Below are 16,465 nucleotides of genomic sequence, written 5' to 3'. Positions count from 1 at the left end.
GGAGAAGGGGATGACAGAGAATGAGATGGCTGGATGGCATCACCAACTCGATGGGCACGGGTTTTGGTAGACTCCGGGAGTTGGTGATGGTTAGGGAGGCCTGGCATGCTGCGATTCATGGGGTCACAAAGAGTCGGACATGACTGAGCGACTGAACTGAACTGAATATTACATTGCAAGTATATGCCACATTTTGTTTTCCATTCCTCTGCTAACGATCATTTGGGTTGCTTTCACCTTCTGACTATTATAAATAATGCTGATATGAACATGGGTGGGCAAATATTTATTCAAGCCCCTGCTTTCCTTTGTTTTAGGTATACCTAGGAGTGGGATTGTGGTGATCTACCACATATTTTGAAGCATTTCAGAGAAAGTTGCAGACATCCAGTCATTCTACCCCAGTACTTCATCAAACATACATCTACTTTACAGCTGTCTCTTTTTCTCCTTCACAAGTCTTATCTACACCTTCCTATGAGTTTTGACAAAGACCTATACGTGTATAACTCAAACATCATTGAGTTACAGAACATCTCCATCACTTCAGAAATTTCCGTCATGTTATAAGGTATTTGTGAAGGGACACTGAAGGGACTTTTCTATTGCTCTGGGGACTGGTGGGAGGGTGGCCAGCCTATAGGCAAGGGGATGTCACCCTGAAACCAAGCAGACCTAGGAAGAGTCTTATCTAAACCATCCAATGAGGTTCCCGGTGACAGAACCCCCCACCCACCGCCCCAGCCCCAAGCCCTTTGCTTCCTTATGATTAGAAAAAGACCATGGGAATATACTGTGGCCTCTTAGGCCATCTATGAGTGGAGACAGAAAACAAGCCGTGGCGGTTGATGATTAGAGAAGCAAAGGAATGCAGAAAAAAAGAGAGCAGTCATAAGTCTGCTTAAGTCACAACCATAACTTAAGCCATACATTGGCTCCAAGGGCTCCCTGTTCTGTCTCTGTTGGGTCCTTTGAGCATTTGCTACCTGTTCTCCTTGCTTGGTGCCTTGAAATAAACACTGTATTTCCCTTAACCGCAACCTTTGTGTCAGTGGCAGATGCAAGTTTGGTTTGGTAACAACCCTAGGAACATGGGTCTCTTGCTTTGGACTTAGGTCGTGTTGCCCCAGAACACACACACACACACACACACACACACACACACACACACACACACACACTATGGATTCAGTACACGTCCATTTCACTTCTGGCAGGTTTGTGCCCCTACAGTCTCACCCAGGCTGTCCCAGTCAGGACACACATAGAACAAGTCTACCATGAACAATAGGTCCGGGCACGCTGATTACCAGTTATGTGAAAGGTTTCAACAAAGAAAGTAATTCTCTACCAAACCTTTGGGCCCCATGGGCAGTTCTGACTGCCAAATCTCAGAGATCTCTAAGGGTTGGTACATGCAGTGGGCCAAGGGAGGACTCCATGTCAACTTCATGGGTTCCTGCAAGAGGATTTTGTTGATTCTTTCATGATTCTGAACTTAGGATATGTCTTAGCATTAGCAGCAAAATAGCTTCCTTGATTGCAGGCAGAGGATGAGGCCACGATGTCCCTGTTGTTTGTGAACCAGCATCTGTGGACCAAGTCTGTTCTGTGCCCATGGGATTTTAGCTTCTGGATTCTTCCTTTTTACTTACTATGTCTTCACAAGAATCACCTATAAAATGATGCAGCTATAGTCTTAGTAATTTCAAAATTATATGTTGCATATAAAATTCATGTACTTTTATGTAAAATAAAGTTTAGGCTTTCCGGAGGAAACTGCTTCCTCACGCTGGCTGCCCTCTGTACCTCATTCAGACACCTTGGGCCAGCGTCCCCTACCAGTGGGAGCAACTCTCCACCGTAACGTGGCTGATGCTTGAAGAGAACGTAACTGCCCAGAGCCTTGTAATACAATTTAAAAATTGACTGTGACTCAACTAAGCGGGAATGGCGATGATGGTACTGGCATTTGGGGGTATGTTTCAAAGTGATTTTGTTGATTTAGGAAGGAGTTCTAACCCCAAGGGGGTCAGGACCATGATCTGGAGTTGGTAAAAATACAAGTGAGGCCCTGAAACCATGGGAAAGGTCAGCAGTTCAGTGTTTCCCAAGAAATTCCCTCCCAGGACTCAACTGCTGGCCTGAGGGGGAAGTGTGAGCCGTTTTGTAGAGCAGGGAATGCCAGTGTCAGTTAGTAAACAGGTCAAACAGATAGAGGTGTGTGCTCTTATAATGTAAAGCTGTCCATCAACCCTCCAAAAGCGTGGCTTCCGGAGAGCAAGGAGCTGGGCCGTCAGGAGGCCTGGAGTCCCCCCACGCCCAGCTGATGTGTTTAATGGTGGATGTAACACAGCACGTGGGTGTTTGGAGAGGAACTGAGATGCTGCGTTTGGAGCCTGTGACCCCTCTGGGCAGCAGTGTGTGGAGTGACAGTGGCCCAGGACAATATGGGCATGTGGGACCTCTCTCCATGTGCCTGTATAATTTCTCTCCAGGAAGGGAGGTGCACCCAGGGAAACTCAGGTGTGTAGGCACTCTGGGGTCAAAAAGTTGAAAGCCATAGTAATAATGACCCATTGAGGACTTCCCTGGTGACACAGTGGATGAGACTCCGCCTGCCACTTTAGGGGACATGGGTTCGATCCCTGGTCGGGGAAGATCCCACATGCTGCAGGGCAGCTGCCTGTGCGCCACGACTACTGACCCTGTGCTCTAGGGTCCGCAAGCCAGAGCTGCTGAAACCTGTGCATCTAGAGCTGTGTACTGCAACAAAGAGTAGCCCCCTCTCCTCAAGTAGAGAAATCAACAAAGACCTAGAACAGAAAAAAAAGAAAGAAAGAAAGATAGACCCATCTGGCATCCTGCTGAGTCTGTCGACTGGTGCTTGGGGCTGTGTGTCCCCTGGGCGACTCCCGTGGCTTTGATCTGGCTGGCCATTCAGCTCCCCAGGCCAAGAGCCCTCAGCTGTGCAGAAGTGGTGGGGGGCCTTCCTGTGATTATTTGTAGAACACAATTGAGACACAAAATACCCTCTGCCTGGGGCATTCTGAGAGTAAGTGATGAAAAGTCTAAGAGGACGAGATTGGTGACAACTTTTATTCTGTGATTCTGCAAAGCAGGAAGTGCAGAGAATTTTGCAGGCCCAGACTGGAAGAATCTGCATCAGGGGTGGATGTACATGTTCCTGCATCTTTTGACATGTCTGTCCAGGCAGATGGGGGAGTGAACCAGAAAATTTCCTGCCTTTTGAAAAAAATACCAAAAAAAGGACAACTCCCCCCACCACTCCCCTGCCAAAACACCCAAAAAAGATAAGGCCTTTGAGTGAAGAGTGTAAATATAAAAGGGAAAGTGGGTCTTCCTTCCCACCCTCCAGCCCCACCACCAGCTTCTTCAGCCACTGCTGTCAGATCCCTCGAGCACTGGGATCCCCAGAGGCTCCGGGAGGTGGGATTGGCAGGCAGCACATGGTTTTCCTTTGCCCCAGGAAGTGGACTCTGTGTAGGGGAGGAGAATAGTTAGAGCCTGGAGCTCTGTTTTCTTATCAAAAAATGACTCAACTTTCCTGGTGGTCAGAACCAAATACTTCATCATTTCAGGAGTTTGCTTCGCAAGTGGAAAAACAGCACGTACACACAATACCGGGATACAGGTTTGGGGATTCCTAGAGATCTTCTACCAGCAGGGGGCCCATAACTCCAGGTTAAGAACACCCCAGGAGAAAAATTTTGCAAAGTGCAGGAAATAAAATCAAAACCGCTTTCCCATGTCCACTACCACAAACAGTCTGCTTTTCCTTCAGTTTCCTCTAGCGTTTGCGATGTCAAAGCCCTTCCCCATCAATTTGCATTGTCAAAACCCTGCCCCTTCTTCACAACTGTTTTTAACAGCTGTGTAATACTCTACTGCTGAGGCATAGTTTGAAGTGAAAGTCGCTCAGTCGTGTCCAACTCTTTGCTACTCCAGAGACTATACAGTCCAAGGAATTCTCCAGGCCAGAATACTGTAGTGGGTAGCCTTTCCCTTCTCCAGGGGCTCTTCCCAACCCAGGGATCGAACCCAGGTCCCCAACATTGCAGGCAGATTCTTTATCAGCTGAGCCACAAGGCTCAGACACAGTTTGCTGTTGGATTTTTAGACTGTTTCCACTTCTTGATCATTAGGCATAACACTATTGTAACATCTGTAGACATACAGTTTTGTCTCTTTTTCACTTAATTTCCTTTGAGTATATTCCTAGAGGTGGGATGATTAGGTCAGAAGATTTAAAGAACTTTTCATGTCCTTGATGTGTGTGTTGTGTGTTCACCTTCTAAGTCATGTCCAACTCTGCAGCTCCAAGGCCTGCAGCACGCCAGGCTTCCCTGTCACTGTCTCTCGGAGTTTGCTCAGATTCATGTCCATTGAGTCAGTGATGCTATCGTACCATCTTATCCTCTGCTGCTCCCACCTCCTTTGGCCTTCAGTCTTTTCTAGCACCTGGGGCTTTTCCAATGAGTTGGCTCTTCGAATCAGGTGGCCAAAGTATTGGAGCTTCAGCTTCAGTATCACTCCTTCTAATGAATATTCAGGGTTGATTTCCTTTTGAATTGACTGGTTTGATCTCCTTGCTGTCCAAGGGACTCTCAAGGGTCTTCTCCAGCACCACCTTGATATACCTTGTTAAATTCTGATGCTCAGACATGTTGTTTTATTTTATTTATTTCAAATTTAAATGTTTTCATCATTTATTTTATTTCGGCTGCGCTGGGTCTTGGTTGCTGCTAGGACTTTCTCTAGTTGCGGTGAGCGGGAGCTGCTCTCTAGTTGTGATGCTTTTCTTGTGGAGCACAGCTCTAGGCACTTGAGCTCAGTAGTTGTGGCATGCAAGCTTCAGTTGTTGTGGCACACAGCTTTAGTTGCCCATGGCATGTGGAATCTTCAAAGATCAGGGATGAAACCATAGTCCCCTGCTTTGGCAGGTGGATTCTAAACAACTGGGCCACTGGGAAAGTCCCCAAACATGTTTTAATTACAGTTTCATCATCAACAGAGCAAGGAAGTGGGCTCAGATGGCCTGTAGGAAGGCAAGGTGCTTGTGGGGCTGGGGGGTGCAGCCTTTAGTTGCTGAGAGTGACTGCTAGGAGGTGCAGAGCTGTGTCCCGTGCTCAGGCTCCTGGTGGGAAACTGGAAACTGTCCCTCCCTGCTGCTCCTTGAGGAGACTAATAGTTGCTCAGTAATAGCTCAGCTGGTAAAAAATCTGCTTGAAGTGCAAGAGACCCCAGGTCCATTCCTGGGTCGGGAAGATCCCCTGGAGAAGCGATAGGCTACTCACTCCAGTACTCTGGGGCTTCCCTGGTGGCTCAGATAGTAAAGAATGTGATGCAGGAGACCTGGGTTCAATCCCTGGGTCAGGAAGATCCCCTGGAGGAGGGCATGGCAACCCACTCCAGTGTTCTTGCCTGGAGAATCTGTGGACAGAGGAGCCTGGTGGGCTCCAGTCCATGGGGACACACACACACACACACACACACACACACACACACACACACACACCCTCTGCTCTGGCTCCTCTCCACCTAAGGGGGCTTGCTTTCAAGATTTGAATAGAATGGAAAGTTAATGCAGAATCCTGTCATTGTGTTCTGACTTCCCAGGCAAACTCCAGAGCTTCAGAGTCAGACAGATTGAATAATGAGCTTGCTTTTTTTTGACTATACTGCTTGAATTTCTTGAATCTACAACCTGGAAAACTTCTGTTTAAACTTCTGAAGATACATCAGAATGTCCTATGTTTTATAGGAGAAAATGTAGTGTGGTAAAATATCAGTCAATTTATTATTTTTTGTGGTTTCTTTTAATAGTGGATTAGTTTCCTGTTTTTTGCTTTTCTTTTTTTAGGGGTTTAGGGAAACAGAAATCCTATAAATCTTCTTTACTGGATCCACAATCTACTGCCCCTTGGCAACTATAAAAATGGTCTAATGCCTTTCAGTCCATGATGATGACCTTTTGAAAGGCCTTGGAAAATCTGTTTGTGAATTTCCACCAGGCTGTACAATCATTCCTCTCAAATTCCTGCATCCCAGATGCTGCTCTAGAAAACTCATTTTACACTTAGGTTCATGAGCCATTGAGTTGATTTTTGTATATTGTATGGAGTATGGATGAAAGTTTAAATCTTGTTACATAAGATGTCTAATTATTTCAGCACTATTTGTTGAAAAAGGCGATTCTTTCCCACAGAACTGCATTTACAACTTTGCAAAAAAAATCAGTTGTCCATAAATGTGTGGGTCTATTTTGGGGTTCTTTACTGTGTTCATTAGTCTATATTTCTATCTTGATATCAGTTCCATACAATCTTGATTACTACAGCTTAATAGAAAAGAAACCTTGAGATCAGATAGTGTCGGACCTCCCGCTTTTGTTCTTTTTTCACAGTTTTATTTGACCATTTCAGGTACTTTGCATTTCCATATAAATTTTAGAATTAGTCTGTCAATTTCTATCCAACCAAAGCTGTTGGGAATTTTGTTGGGATTTCTTTGAATCTACAGAACAACTGGGAGAGAATTGACATCTTAGTAATATTGAGACTTCTGATCCATGAATAAGGTATATCTCTCAACTTATTTAGGTATTCTTTAATTTCTTTCATCAGTATTTCATAGTTGTAAGTGTGAGTTAAGTTTCATAGTTATAAGTCTGACACATTTTTGTCAAATTTATCCCTAAGTATTTTGTATTTTTTGATGCTGTTATAAATGGTATTATCTTAACGGGCTTCCCAGGTGGTATGGTGGTAAAGAATCCACCTGCCAGTGCAGGAGTTGAAAGAGATCTAGGTTAGATCCCTGGGTCAGGAAGATTTCCTGGAGTGGGGAATGGCAACCTGCTCCAGTATTTTTGCCTGGAAAATTCCGTGGATAGGATCCTGGTTGGCCATAGCCATGGGGTCTCAAAGAGTCAGACATGATTGAATGATAAAGCGTGTGCACGCATGCGTGCACACACCCCCACACCCATACACATTATCTTAATAATTCCAACTTTTTATTGTTCATTGCTAGTATAATGGAATAGAATTAACAGCTGTATGTTGACCTCAAATCCTGCAGCTTACTGAACTCACTTATTAGTTCTAGCAATTTTTAAAAAATAGATTCTATCAAGATTTTTTATTCATCAAGTTATCTTAATTGGAGGATAATTAATTCACAATATTGTGATTTTTTTTTTACAATATTGTGATTTTTTTTTTTGCCATATATTGATATGAATCAGTCACAGGTATACATGTATCCCCCCATCCTGAACCTCTTCCCTTCCATTCTATCCCTCTGGGATGTCCCAGAGCACCAGCTTTGGGTGCCTGCTTCATACATCTATTTTACTTATGGCAATGTACATGTTTCAATGCTATTCTCTCAAATCATCCCACCCTTGCTTTCTCCCACTGAGTCCAAAAGTCTGTTCTTTACATCTGTGTCTCCTTACTGCCCTGCAGGTAGGATTGTTGGCACCATCTTTCTAAATTCCATATATATGCGTTAATATACAGTATTTGTCTTTCTCTTTCTGACTTACTTCACTCTGTGTAATATACAGGGATGATCATAAATCAATAAAGCAATTTTATTTCTTCCTTTTCAATCTAAATGTCTTTTATCTCTTTTACTTGCCTGCTTACACTGCCAGAACCTCCAGTATAATGCTAACTAGACATCATGAGAGCAGACATCCTTGTCTTGTTCTTGAATCATAGGGGAAATGCATTCAGTCATTACCACTAAGTATTACATTAGCTATAGGTTTTCTGTAGGTGTTCTTTATCAGATTGAATAAGTACCTTTATGGCTGTAATTTTCTGAGTTCTTTTTAAATTAGAAATAGATGTGAGCTTAAAAAATAGCGAAAAGTGTTTCATCTTATTCCATTCTGGCTGTCACCTTGCTTGCTCAAAAGAAATTGAATTATATCATCAGTAAATAAGGCAAATGCATCTGAGATGCATATAGTCATATGCAACATTCATCTGTAGCTAGCCATGCCTTTGTTGATCCAATTAATCATTTAAGTTGCATATTCTAAAATTAGTCATAAAAATCATATCATGTTATGCATGTTATTTAAAACTAAGAAGAAAAAAATGAGAAGAATTTAGCCTCTGAAACTACAGCTGAATTGTCTTTTGGACTAATTATCCATAATTCTTGTAAGATTTGGCATTCCAGGACCCTGTGAATATAAAATGTGATCCTCTTATGACAAAAAGTGATAAATCAACGAGTCAAAAGCACAATTATTTTAATAAGGGCAGGTACTCTTAATGGACAAGTAAATGCCAAATTGATTAGAGAATTTTAGTTGAAAACGGTGGCATAAATAAAAACGAGAGGAAGCCTTTTGGTGGACCAACAACTGATGAAGGGGATGTATAAAGAGCCCCAAGGTGAGAGGAGACATTTCATCCTAGGTATTTCATTTTTCACTCCAAGAAACCAAAAGCAAACCAGGTTCCCAATGCCATGGCTTGCTGTGCTCCCCGTGGCTGCAGTGTTCCCTCCAGCCCCGCCACTACCATCTGCTCCTCTGACAAATTCTGGGCGTGAGTCTGCCTGCCCAGCACCTGCTCACATATGGTTTGGTTACTGGACACAACCTGCTGTGACAGCTGCCCAAACCCTGCCACATTCCTCAACCCTCTATGCCCACCTGCTTCCTGCTCAACTCTACCCAGCCCACCCCAGACCTGGAAACCATCAACTTCACAACCTTCACTCAGCCCGCCTGTGAGCCCTGTGTCCCCAGCTGCTGCTAGCTGATGTTCGACTCACTCAGTGCCTGGTAGTAACACAGAAGCTATCTATTTGGCATGCACTTGCTCAGTATTTTATCACAGATTGAGGTAGACCCGAAGGCATAGATATGGAAAGCCTACTTTTTACCTTAATGGAAAGAAAATAAATAAATTTTTATGGCTATTTGGCTGAGTAACAATTTGGTTCATTTGGGCAGGTGAATATCATCTGTTATCAAAATAGTATTAAAGTCTATAAGACCTCAGACTCTATTTTATTGGTCATCTTGCTTCCTGCATCCCATTTATTGTATTGAGCATTTTCATAGAGGAAAAATAATTTCTTGATGGATTTTCCAATAAGTTATTTCTGTGGCAAAAAAGAGAAATAGATGTGAAATTTTGTTGAGTGCTTTTTCTGTATCTATGGAAGTAATTATTTAGTTTTTTATATTTAATCTTTTGCATTTGAAAGTTTATAACTATGTTCATTTGCATTGATTTTTAAAATGTTACACCAACCTTGCTTTCCTTGTGAACCCAAATTGATATAATGTATTTTCCCTTTCACACATGATTGACTTTGATTTGCTACATTAAAAAAAAAAAATGTGTTTATTTGGCTACACTGGATCTTAGTTGCTGCACATGAGATCTTTGTTGTGTCACGTGGGATCTTTTGTTGGGACACATGGATTCTCCAATTGTGGTGCATAGGTTCTGGAGCATCCTGGACTCAGTAGTTGCAGTTCCCGAGTTTAGTTGCTCTGTGACATGTGGGCTCATAGTTTCTCAACCAGCAATCAAATCCTTATCCCCTGCATTACAAGGCAGATTCTTAGCCATTGGACCACCACATAGGTCCCTGATTTGCTAAAATTTTATTTAGAATTTTCGCATTCATACTAATGCAGAATATTGGTTTAGTTTTATTTTCTTGTAATATTCTTATCTGGTTTTGAAATTAGGGTAGCTGGCCTGCTAGAATAGGTTAGGATATACTCCTTTGTGTTTAATTTTCTGGAGTTTCCTTTGTGGGAATGATTTTAACCACAAATTGAATTTCTTTGCATAGAAGTACCTTGACCAACTTTCATGACAGTGGGATTGCTTTCAAGATTTAAATTAAACAGTAAGCTAATGCAGAAACCAGTCATCACGTTGTGTAGTTCTGAGCAAACTGCAGAGAATCGAAGTCTCTGAATCTACTCAGAATACTGAGTTTTATATTGACTATATTGCTTTTATTTATTTTATTTCTATCAGGTTATCTCTTTCTTTTTAAATGAACTTTGGCATGGCAGCTTGTGAATTTTAAGGAATTTATTCATTTCAGTTATCAAATTTATTAACAGAAAGTTGTTCACAGTATCCCTTCTAATTCTTTTTAATATATGTGGAATGTGATGATATAACTTCTCTCATCTTTGATACTGGCAATTTATGTCTTTTCTTTTAGTTGGATAATTAAAGAAAAATACCTTATTTTGTTATTTTAGTGGTTACTTTGGGTTTCTGGTATACTTGTCATGGTCTACTTTCAAGTGATGTTAGACCACTGCATATATAATATAAGAAAGCCACAGGAGTATGCTTTTATTCCTCCCCTCCTATGCTTTATAGATTTGTCACCATACAGTTTCTAAAGCTTACTACAAATCTCAAAATCTGTAGTTTTCATTTTTATAGAAGCAAATATCTTTTAAAAGGGTTTAAATAATAAGAAGAAACCATATATTTTCACTCATGCAGACACAATTTCTGGTGCTTTATCCCTTTATCCTATTTTCATCTGATTTGACCACCTATCTGCTTGCAGAGACACCCCTTAACATTTCTTGATGTATGAGTCTACTGGTGGGCTTCCCTATTGGCTCAGATGGTAAAGAATCCATTGCAGCAGCAGCTGCAATGTGGGGGACCTGGGTTCGAGGTCTACTTAGAAGAAATTCGTTGAGCCTTTGGAAGTTTGAAATACATTGAATTTTGCTTTTTAAAATTAAAGCTTTTCTTTCCCCCAAACTGATGCAAAATATTTATTCCAAGTTAGTTATTTTATGCAGTAGTTTTCCCCTTCAACAGACCTGTGATAACCACATCTTTAAAATCTATAAATAATGTTATCAAAGTAATCTTAATCTTTGAAATCTCGCAAAAATTTATATTCTACAATCTACCCTGAAAATCAAGGCTGCAAGAATAACACAACACTTCCGATATCCAAATATTTTACAGCTGTACCTAGAAAGAAAAAAAAAAAAAGGGAAAAAGTCACATATGCTTGGTTAAGGGCTAACCTTACCTGAGCAGCCAGAAATAAAATAAAATATCCAAATCATTAGCATTAATTTAATACAATTATAAATTCAGCAGTCACTTTGTCATTGACAGTGATTGCTTGAGCACAGGGGTGAGTGCCCCAAGGGCTGGTAGGAGAAGCTGTTTCTGCAGATCAGTGTCTCCTCTCTGCACTGCCAGCTCCCACCTGTGCATTGCTCCATATATACTGTGTGTATGTGTGTGTATTTTAAAAATCTTTCCCACCACACAAAATTCTCTCTATTAAGCAGAAAACAGGGAAGAACAACAATAAAAGCTAAACAAGCCAATTGCTCACTCTTTCTTTGGGATATGATTATTTCTCTTGTGCATGAAGTATTCAACAATAACATAAGAGAAGGAAAAGGAAAAGAACGATTTCCTCTGTATAATCCCTAAACATGCAAGCTGAGTTTACTGGGTCAGATTCAACTGTGAGCATTTATACACCTACTCCCAGGCATTGTTATCAGATGTCTCACTGCTACTTGTCTCTGCGTCTGAGTCCTCCAACTCTGCTCTGCAAGTGCTCCTCCAAGAGGAGAATAGGTTGGAACTTCGACTCTGCAAGAAGTCATTCTTCCCAAAGCCGTTTCTTATCAGCTGCTCTGTCTTCATGTGGAACTCTCTGAGCTCATCCTCTGTGAGGGGAAGGAAATTCTTATCATTTTCAGGATACTCCTGCCATCCTATTGCTTTCAGTAACCTGTGCTCTGCTTCCAAAGAGTCAGAGAGGACCCCCCACTTCCTCTTCTACAGGGAGAGCAAGACAATTCTGATGACAGCCTTCCTCTCCGTTTTCCTTTGGTTCAGATGTGCTATTGTCCTCCGAATCTTCCAACTTCGCACACTCTCTGCCCTCTGAGAAGTCCCCATTCCGGTCATCCTTCAGAGTCTTCAGGAACTCACTCTTCCTGTCAGTAGTTTGGCGGGTCAACTTGGTCAGACGAGAGGAGCTGATCTCAATTGGAGGAGTGGTGCTGGTGGGGCCCCCTTTGGGAGAGTTTAAAACTACTCCACCAGCCAGTACTAATGGTTTGATAACAGATTGGACTGGTAAAAGCAGACTCTTGGCTAGAGGAAAGGGATCCTGACTTGTGTTCCATTCTGTTAGCTTTCCAAGCACTGGCCTTGGATGGAGGTGGTATAGGCTTAGGAACCAGGTTCTTATAGACTCTTGGAACCATGGCTGACAATTTGTTTCCATTTGCATGATGAGATCCTGGTGAATGCAGCAGAGAAGGCAGCAGCAGGATCTTCTTTGGAAACTTTTTTGGTGACTAGCATTTTGGAGGGTTGTTTGGCACTAGGTAGGTTTCCCCCACACTCCAGAAGGGGTCCCAATAGGTCTGCATGGCTGATTCTGTTTGCCAGCTTCTGGATTCAAAGAAGGGAAGTCTTCCTCTTCAAATTGCAACTTTTCCACCTTATCTTCTTTCTTCTCTTCTCTAATATCTGTAGGTGGCTTTTCCTGAAAGGCACAGCCTTTCTGGGAGTGGAAACTGCCATTCCAGTAGTGATGGTTTCCTGTGCCATGCCCATTATGCTGGCTCATACCATCATGACCTTGTGAAGAGCCATGCCAACCAGATAGGCTCCCTGTGATTCCAGCATATGCTCCCTTAGAGACCCCAGAGTCCACAGAATCATGGTGGAACAGGGAGGGCTGGTGCCAAGAATCTCCTGTCATTCAAAGAGGTCCGTTGTTGAAAAGCCATCAGAGGAATTATGTCTATGACAGCTTACTCCAAATATACCATCTCCTCGGGGTAGGTGCTCTCCGTGTTTTTCGAAAGTCGCTGTAGGGGACTTAGCTGACTGTGGTGTTGAGAAATTTAGCCAAGCAGGAACAAAGTCATGCTACACTATTTAAATCAGTGTCTCTTTTCAACAAGGTGAGGCCTCCAACCTCATGGCAAGGATCCCAGAGTATAATCTCTGTGGTCCTGCTTCCTGAACTTCTTTGAGTTGCCAGCTGGATTTCCATGAGGTTCTCTTGTTAAGAGGATACTTAATTAGGCTGGCCAGCAGAACGCCTCACAATGAAGCATGAAGTAGCCAGGCTCTGTGTGGATCAATCTCTCAGTCCTCTCAACTGCTCATCTTAAACTATCTAGTTCCTGACATGTTTCCCAAAGGGGAAGGGAAAAGGGGAGAGGGAGGGGAACATACAAAGTATTTGTTACATTTAAAAAATGAGGGGAAGGGGAAAGAGCTATATCAATGTTCAGCTCTTTCAACTTCCTTGAGTGATGGCAGTACGATATTGCTTAAATAGATAATACATAGACATTTGCACAGTGAATGCAAATATTGTTCATAACAAGGTCATAACTTAGAAAGATAGAATGACTTCTTTTTGGTCAAATAATGTCATTGAAGTGATAGATCAAAAATAAAACATTGAAGAGCTATAAAAGATCTTCTGAGTAGTCAATTTTAGTAGCAAAACATCCATCCACATTACAAAGCTCTTAATTTACAAATCTTGTTATTCTTACATGGCTGCTAAAAATAGTCTGCAGGTATGAGTTTATATCCTTCAAAATCTAAGGACATAAGAAACCTTGTTAAAAAAAAATAGGAACTTGATATGATTTCCTCCAAGAATAGCAGCTTTCAAGGCAAATTTCTTGGTATAAAGCTCCCAAATGTTTCTTCACTATTTATAAATTCACAGCGAAATTAAAACAAGTAGAAAGGTAGGGCTTAAGAACAGTCATGAAGAAAGTTCCAAAGTGAGGTTTTCTTCTCTTCAGTTTTCTGTGTTTCGCTCGTTCTGCCTGTTTGAGAGACTAAATTGACTTAATGGAAGGTAATAAGAATCTTCTGCTTCAGCAGAGAAGTCACTTCGGATCCACGTTCATCATTATTCAATCATTTAAAAGGCCACAGGGCAGTGGAGAGGCTACAGTTAGCGACCAGTCGTGGCATCTGAGGGCGCGTCCCCAGCTTCCTGATCCAGCAGAGGTGGAGAGCACACAGCCATAACAAAGGTCTTCCCAAAAATCAAATTAAAGACATTTTTGATAGATGTTGAGTTCTAGATTAACAGATATTTCCCCCCTTCAATACTTTCATGATGTTAATTTACTGTGTTCTTATCTGCATAGTTTTTGGTGATAAATTTGCTTTTATACTTAACTTTTTCCCTCTGTACATATTGTTTTCCCCCCTGTACATATTGTTTTTCCCCTTCTGACTGAAGCTTCTATTCTTGACACTAGTTTCAAGTAATTTAATTATGATGTATCTTGGTTTGATTTTCTTCATGTTTCTTGTGCTTGGATTTCATTGTGTCTCTAAGCATCTGTGGATTTTCATCAAGTTTGAAAAAAAATGTCCACCATTTCTTCAAACATTTTTTTCTGTTCCCCCAGTCATGTCTTCTCCAGGGCCTCCAATTAAATGTATGTTGGGTCTTTGGAAGTTGTCCCACAACTTACTGATATTTTTGGATTTCATTTTTTAAAAAAATTATTATTTTTTTCACAATTTGAGTTTGGATAGTTTCTATTACCATGTCTTTAAAATCACTAATCTTTTCCTCTGCAATGTCTAATCTTTTGTTAGTTTCATCTAGTTTATTTTTTCTCTCAGAAATTATAGTTTTCCTGTCAAAAAACTTGAATTGAGTGCTTTTAAAATATATTTTTCAAGTCTCAATTTTGAAAACAGAAGGAAAATATATGTATTAGCTATTTTAATGTTCTTTTCTGTTAATTCTTTTACGTGTGTCAATTCTGGACTGCTTTTGTTTGATTGCCTTTTCTCCTCATCCCAGAGTGGGAGTGAGAGTACCCAAGGTGAATGTGGAGTCTGCAGTCTGCCTGGGAAGAAACAGCTGCCTGATTTTGAGTAGGCATAAAACTTCAACCCCAGGAGCCCAGTGAAATGACTTGGCTGCATCCAGTCCAGGCTCCACATGGCCATCTCCTATTCTGCCCTTCCTGAATTATGAGGTGAAGATGCTCACCCAGGCAGCAAAGGACCCGGTATTGTTTTCAGAAGGGCCCCACACAGCCTCACCTGGGATATGTCAGGTATGATCACTGGAATGCAAACATCCACCTTGTCTCTTCTAAGATGTGCCCACAAACTCCACCCAGCTCAAATTCAGTCACCATAAATGGATACAGAGCTAACTTTCTGTGACCTAATCCCAAGACCAAGGCACTATATTTCCAAGTCTCACTTGGCTCAAATATCTTTGCCTACTAGGGTTATTTTCCTGCAGTTGTGGTGAAATTGCTATTTTTAATAGCTGAAAGAAATTCAGACTTTATTTCTCTTAGTAGGAAATCCACTGTGAGGTAGGTGATTACCAGAAGTTGATATATTTTTTTAACTGTATAGATGGATCCCTGAAGAAATGATCATAAATAATAATATTTTAAAGAAATTAATCTGTGCCTACAGGATGCCATCAGTGGGGCAAATATCTATCAGACAGATCTTTTGTCCATTTAAAATTTTATATATTTATAGCTTTGAGGCATCATACAAGTGGAGCAGGAACCTAGCCAGCAGCAAACAAACACAATTTCAAGAGGGAGATTTATTACTGCCTCTGGAAGTAAATCATAGCTGATATTCTGGGCTTAGTTTATTCTGAGCGTGTGATCTCACTCAATCAGATCACGCTAAATATAGACCTGGAGAGGAGTCATGGCAGAACATCGATAGAACCGCAAGCTGCCACGTGGGCTTTTCATGTCTTTTTCAGAAAGCAGTGAATTCATCTCAGCGTTCAGTTTCTTTTAAGATAAAGCAGGAGGATCATCCCTTGCTGATTCCTGGAGGGAAACACAAACTGCTATGAAAATAAATTCACAGTTGTATTTAGATTTATAGAATTTTAGAGCAAAATTTACTATCTTTTTGCAAAATGTCCCTCTGCTCCACCATACCCTGTAACATTCCATCCCTTATAGGATTATTGGCCATGGTTATTCTGATGATGAGAAGCATTAATGATGACTCATTTTGCTGATATTTATCTACATGCCCAGAAGGGTTTGTCTGGAAAGAAAGACCTTCTTAGAACTATAATGTTTATCATAATATCAGAGAGATTTGGGTAATCTGACTTAAGCTTCTCTATCAGCCTCACTACCACCTTTGGAAAGAACACAATGTAAAATCTCCAGGATGGTTAAAAATTCGTCTTAGTAATCAGGTTGTTTGGTGAACAAGTCCCCACAATCTCTCTCACAATCACTCCCTTCAGGGCTACTCACATGGTGGGTGCTCAATTCAACAAGTACTTGAAAAAAAAAAGGGGGGGGGGAAGGAGGAGTGGCCAGAAAGCAGAATATACACATGTACACTAACAGGTTACTCCCAGCCTAGGCTGTCTG

The 16,465-nt window shown here is 41.4% G+C and overlaps 2 pseudogenes; one reads left to right on the top strand and one right to left on the bottom strand.

Annotated features, from left to right (window-relative positions):
* The first annotated feature begins 8,514 nt into the window (after nucleotides 1–8,514).
* On the top strand, nucleotides 8,515–8,807 carry LOC136176926 (keratin-associated protein 3-3-like; annotated as a pseudogene).
* A 2,748-nt stretch (nucleotides 8,808–11,555) lies between these two features.
* On the bottom strand, nucleotides 11,556–16,052 carry LOC136176313 (vasculin-like protein 1 pseudogene; annotated as a pseudogene).
* Between the last annotated feature and the right edge of the window lie 413 nt (nucleotides 16,053–16,465).

Source organism: Muntiacus reevesi, chromosome 10, assembly GCF_963930625.1.
Source record: "Muntiacus reevesi chromosome 10, mMunRee1.1, whole genome shotgun sequence".
NCBI lineage: Eukaryota > Metazoa > Chordata > Mammalia > Artiodactyla > Cervidae > Muntiacus > Muntiacus reevesi.
This window is presented reverse-complemented; position numbering and strand designations above follow the sequence as displayed.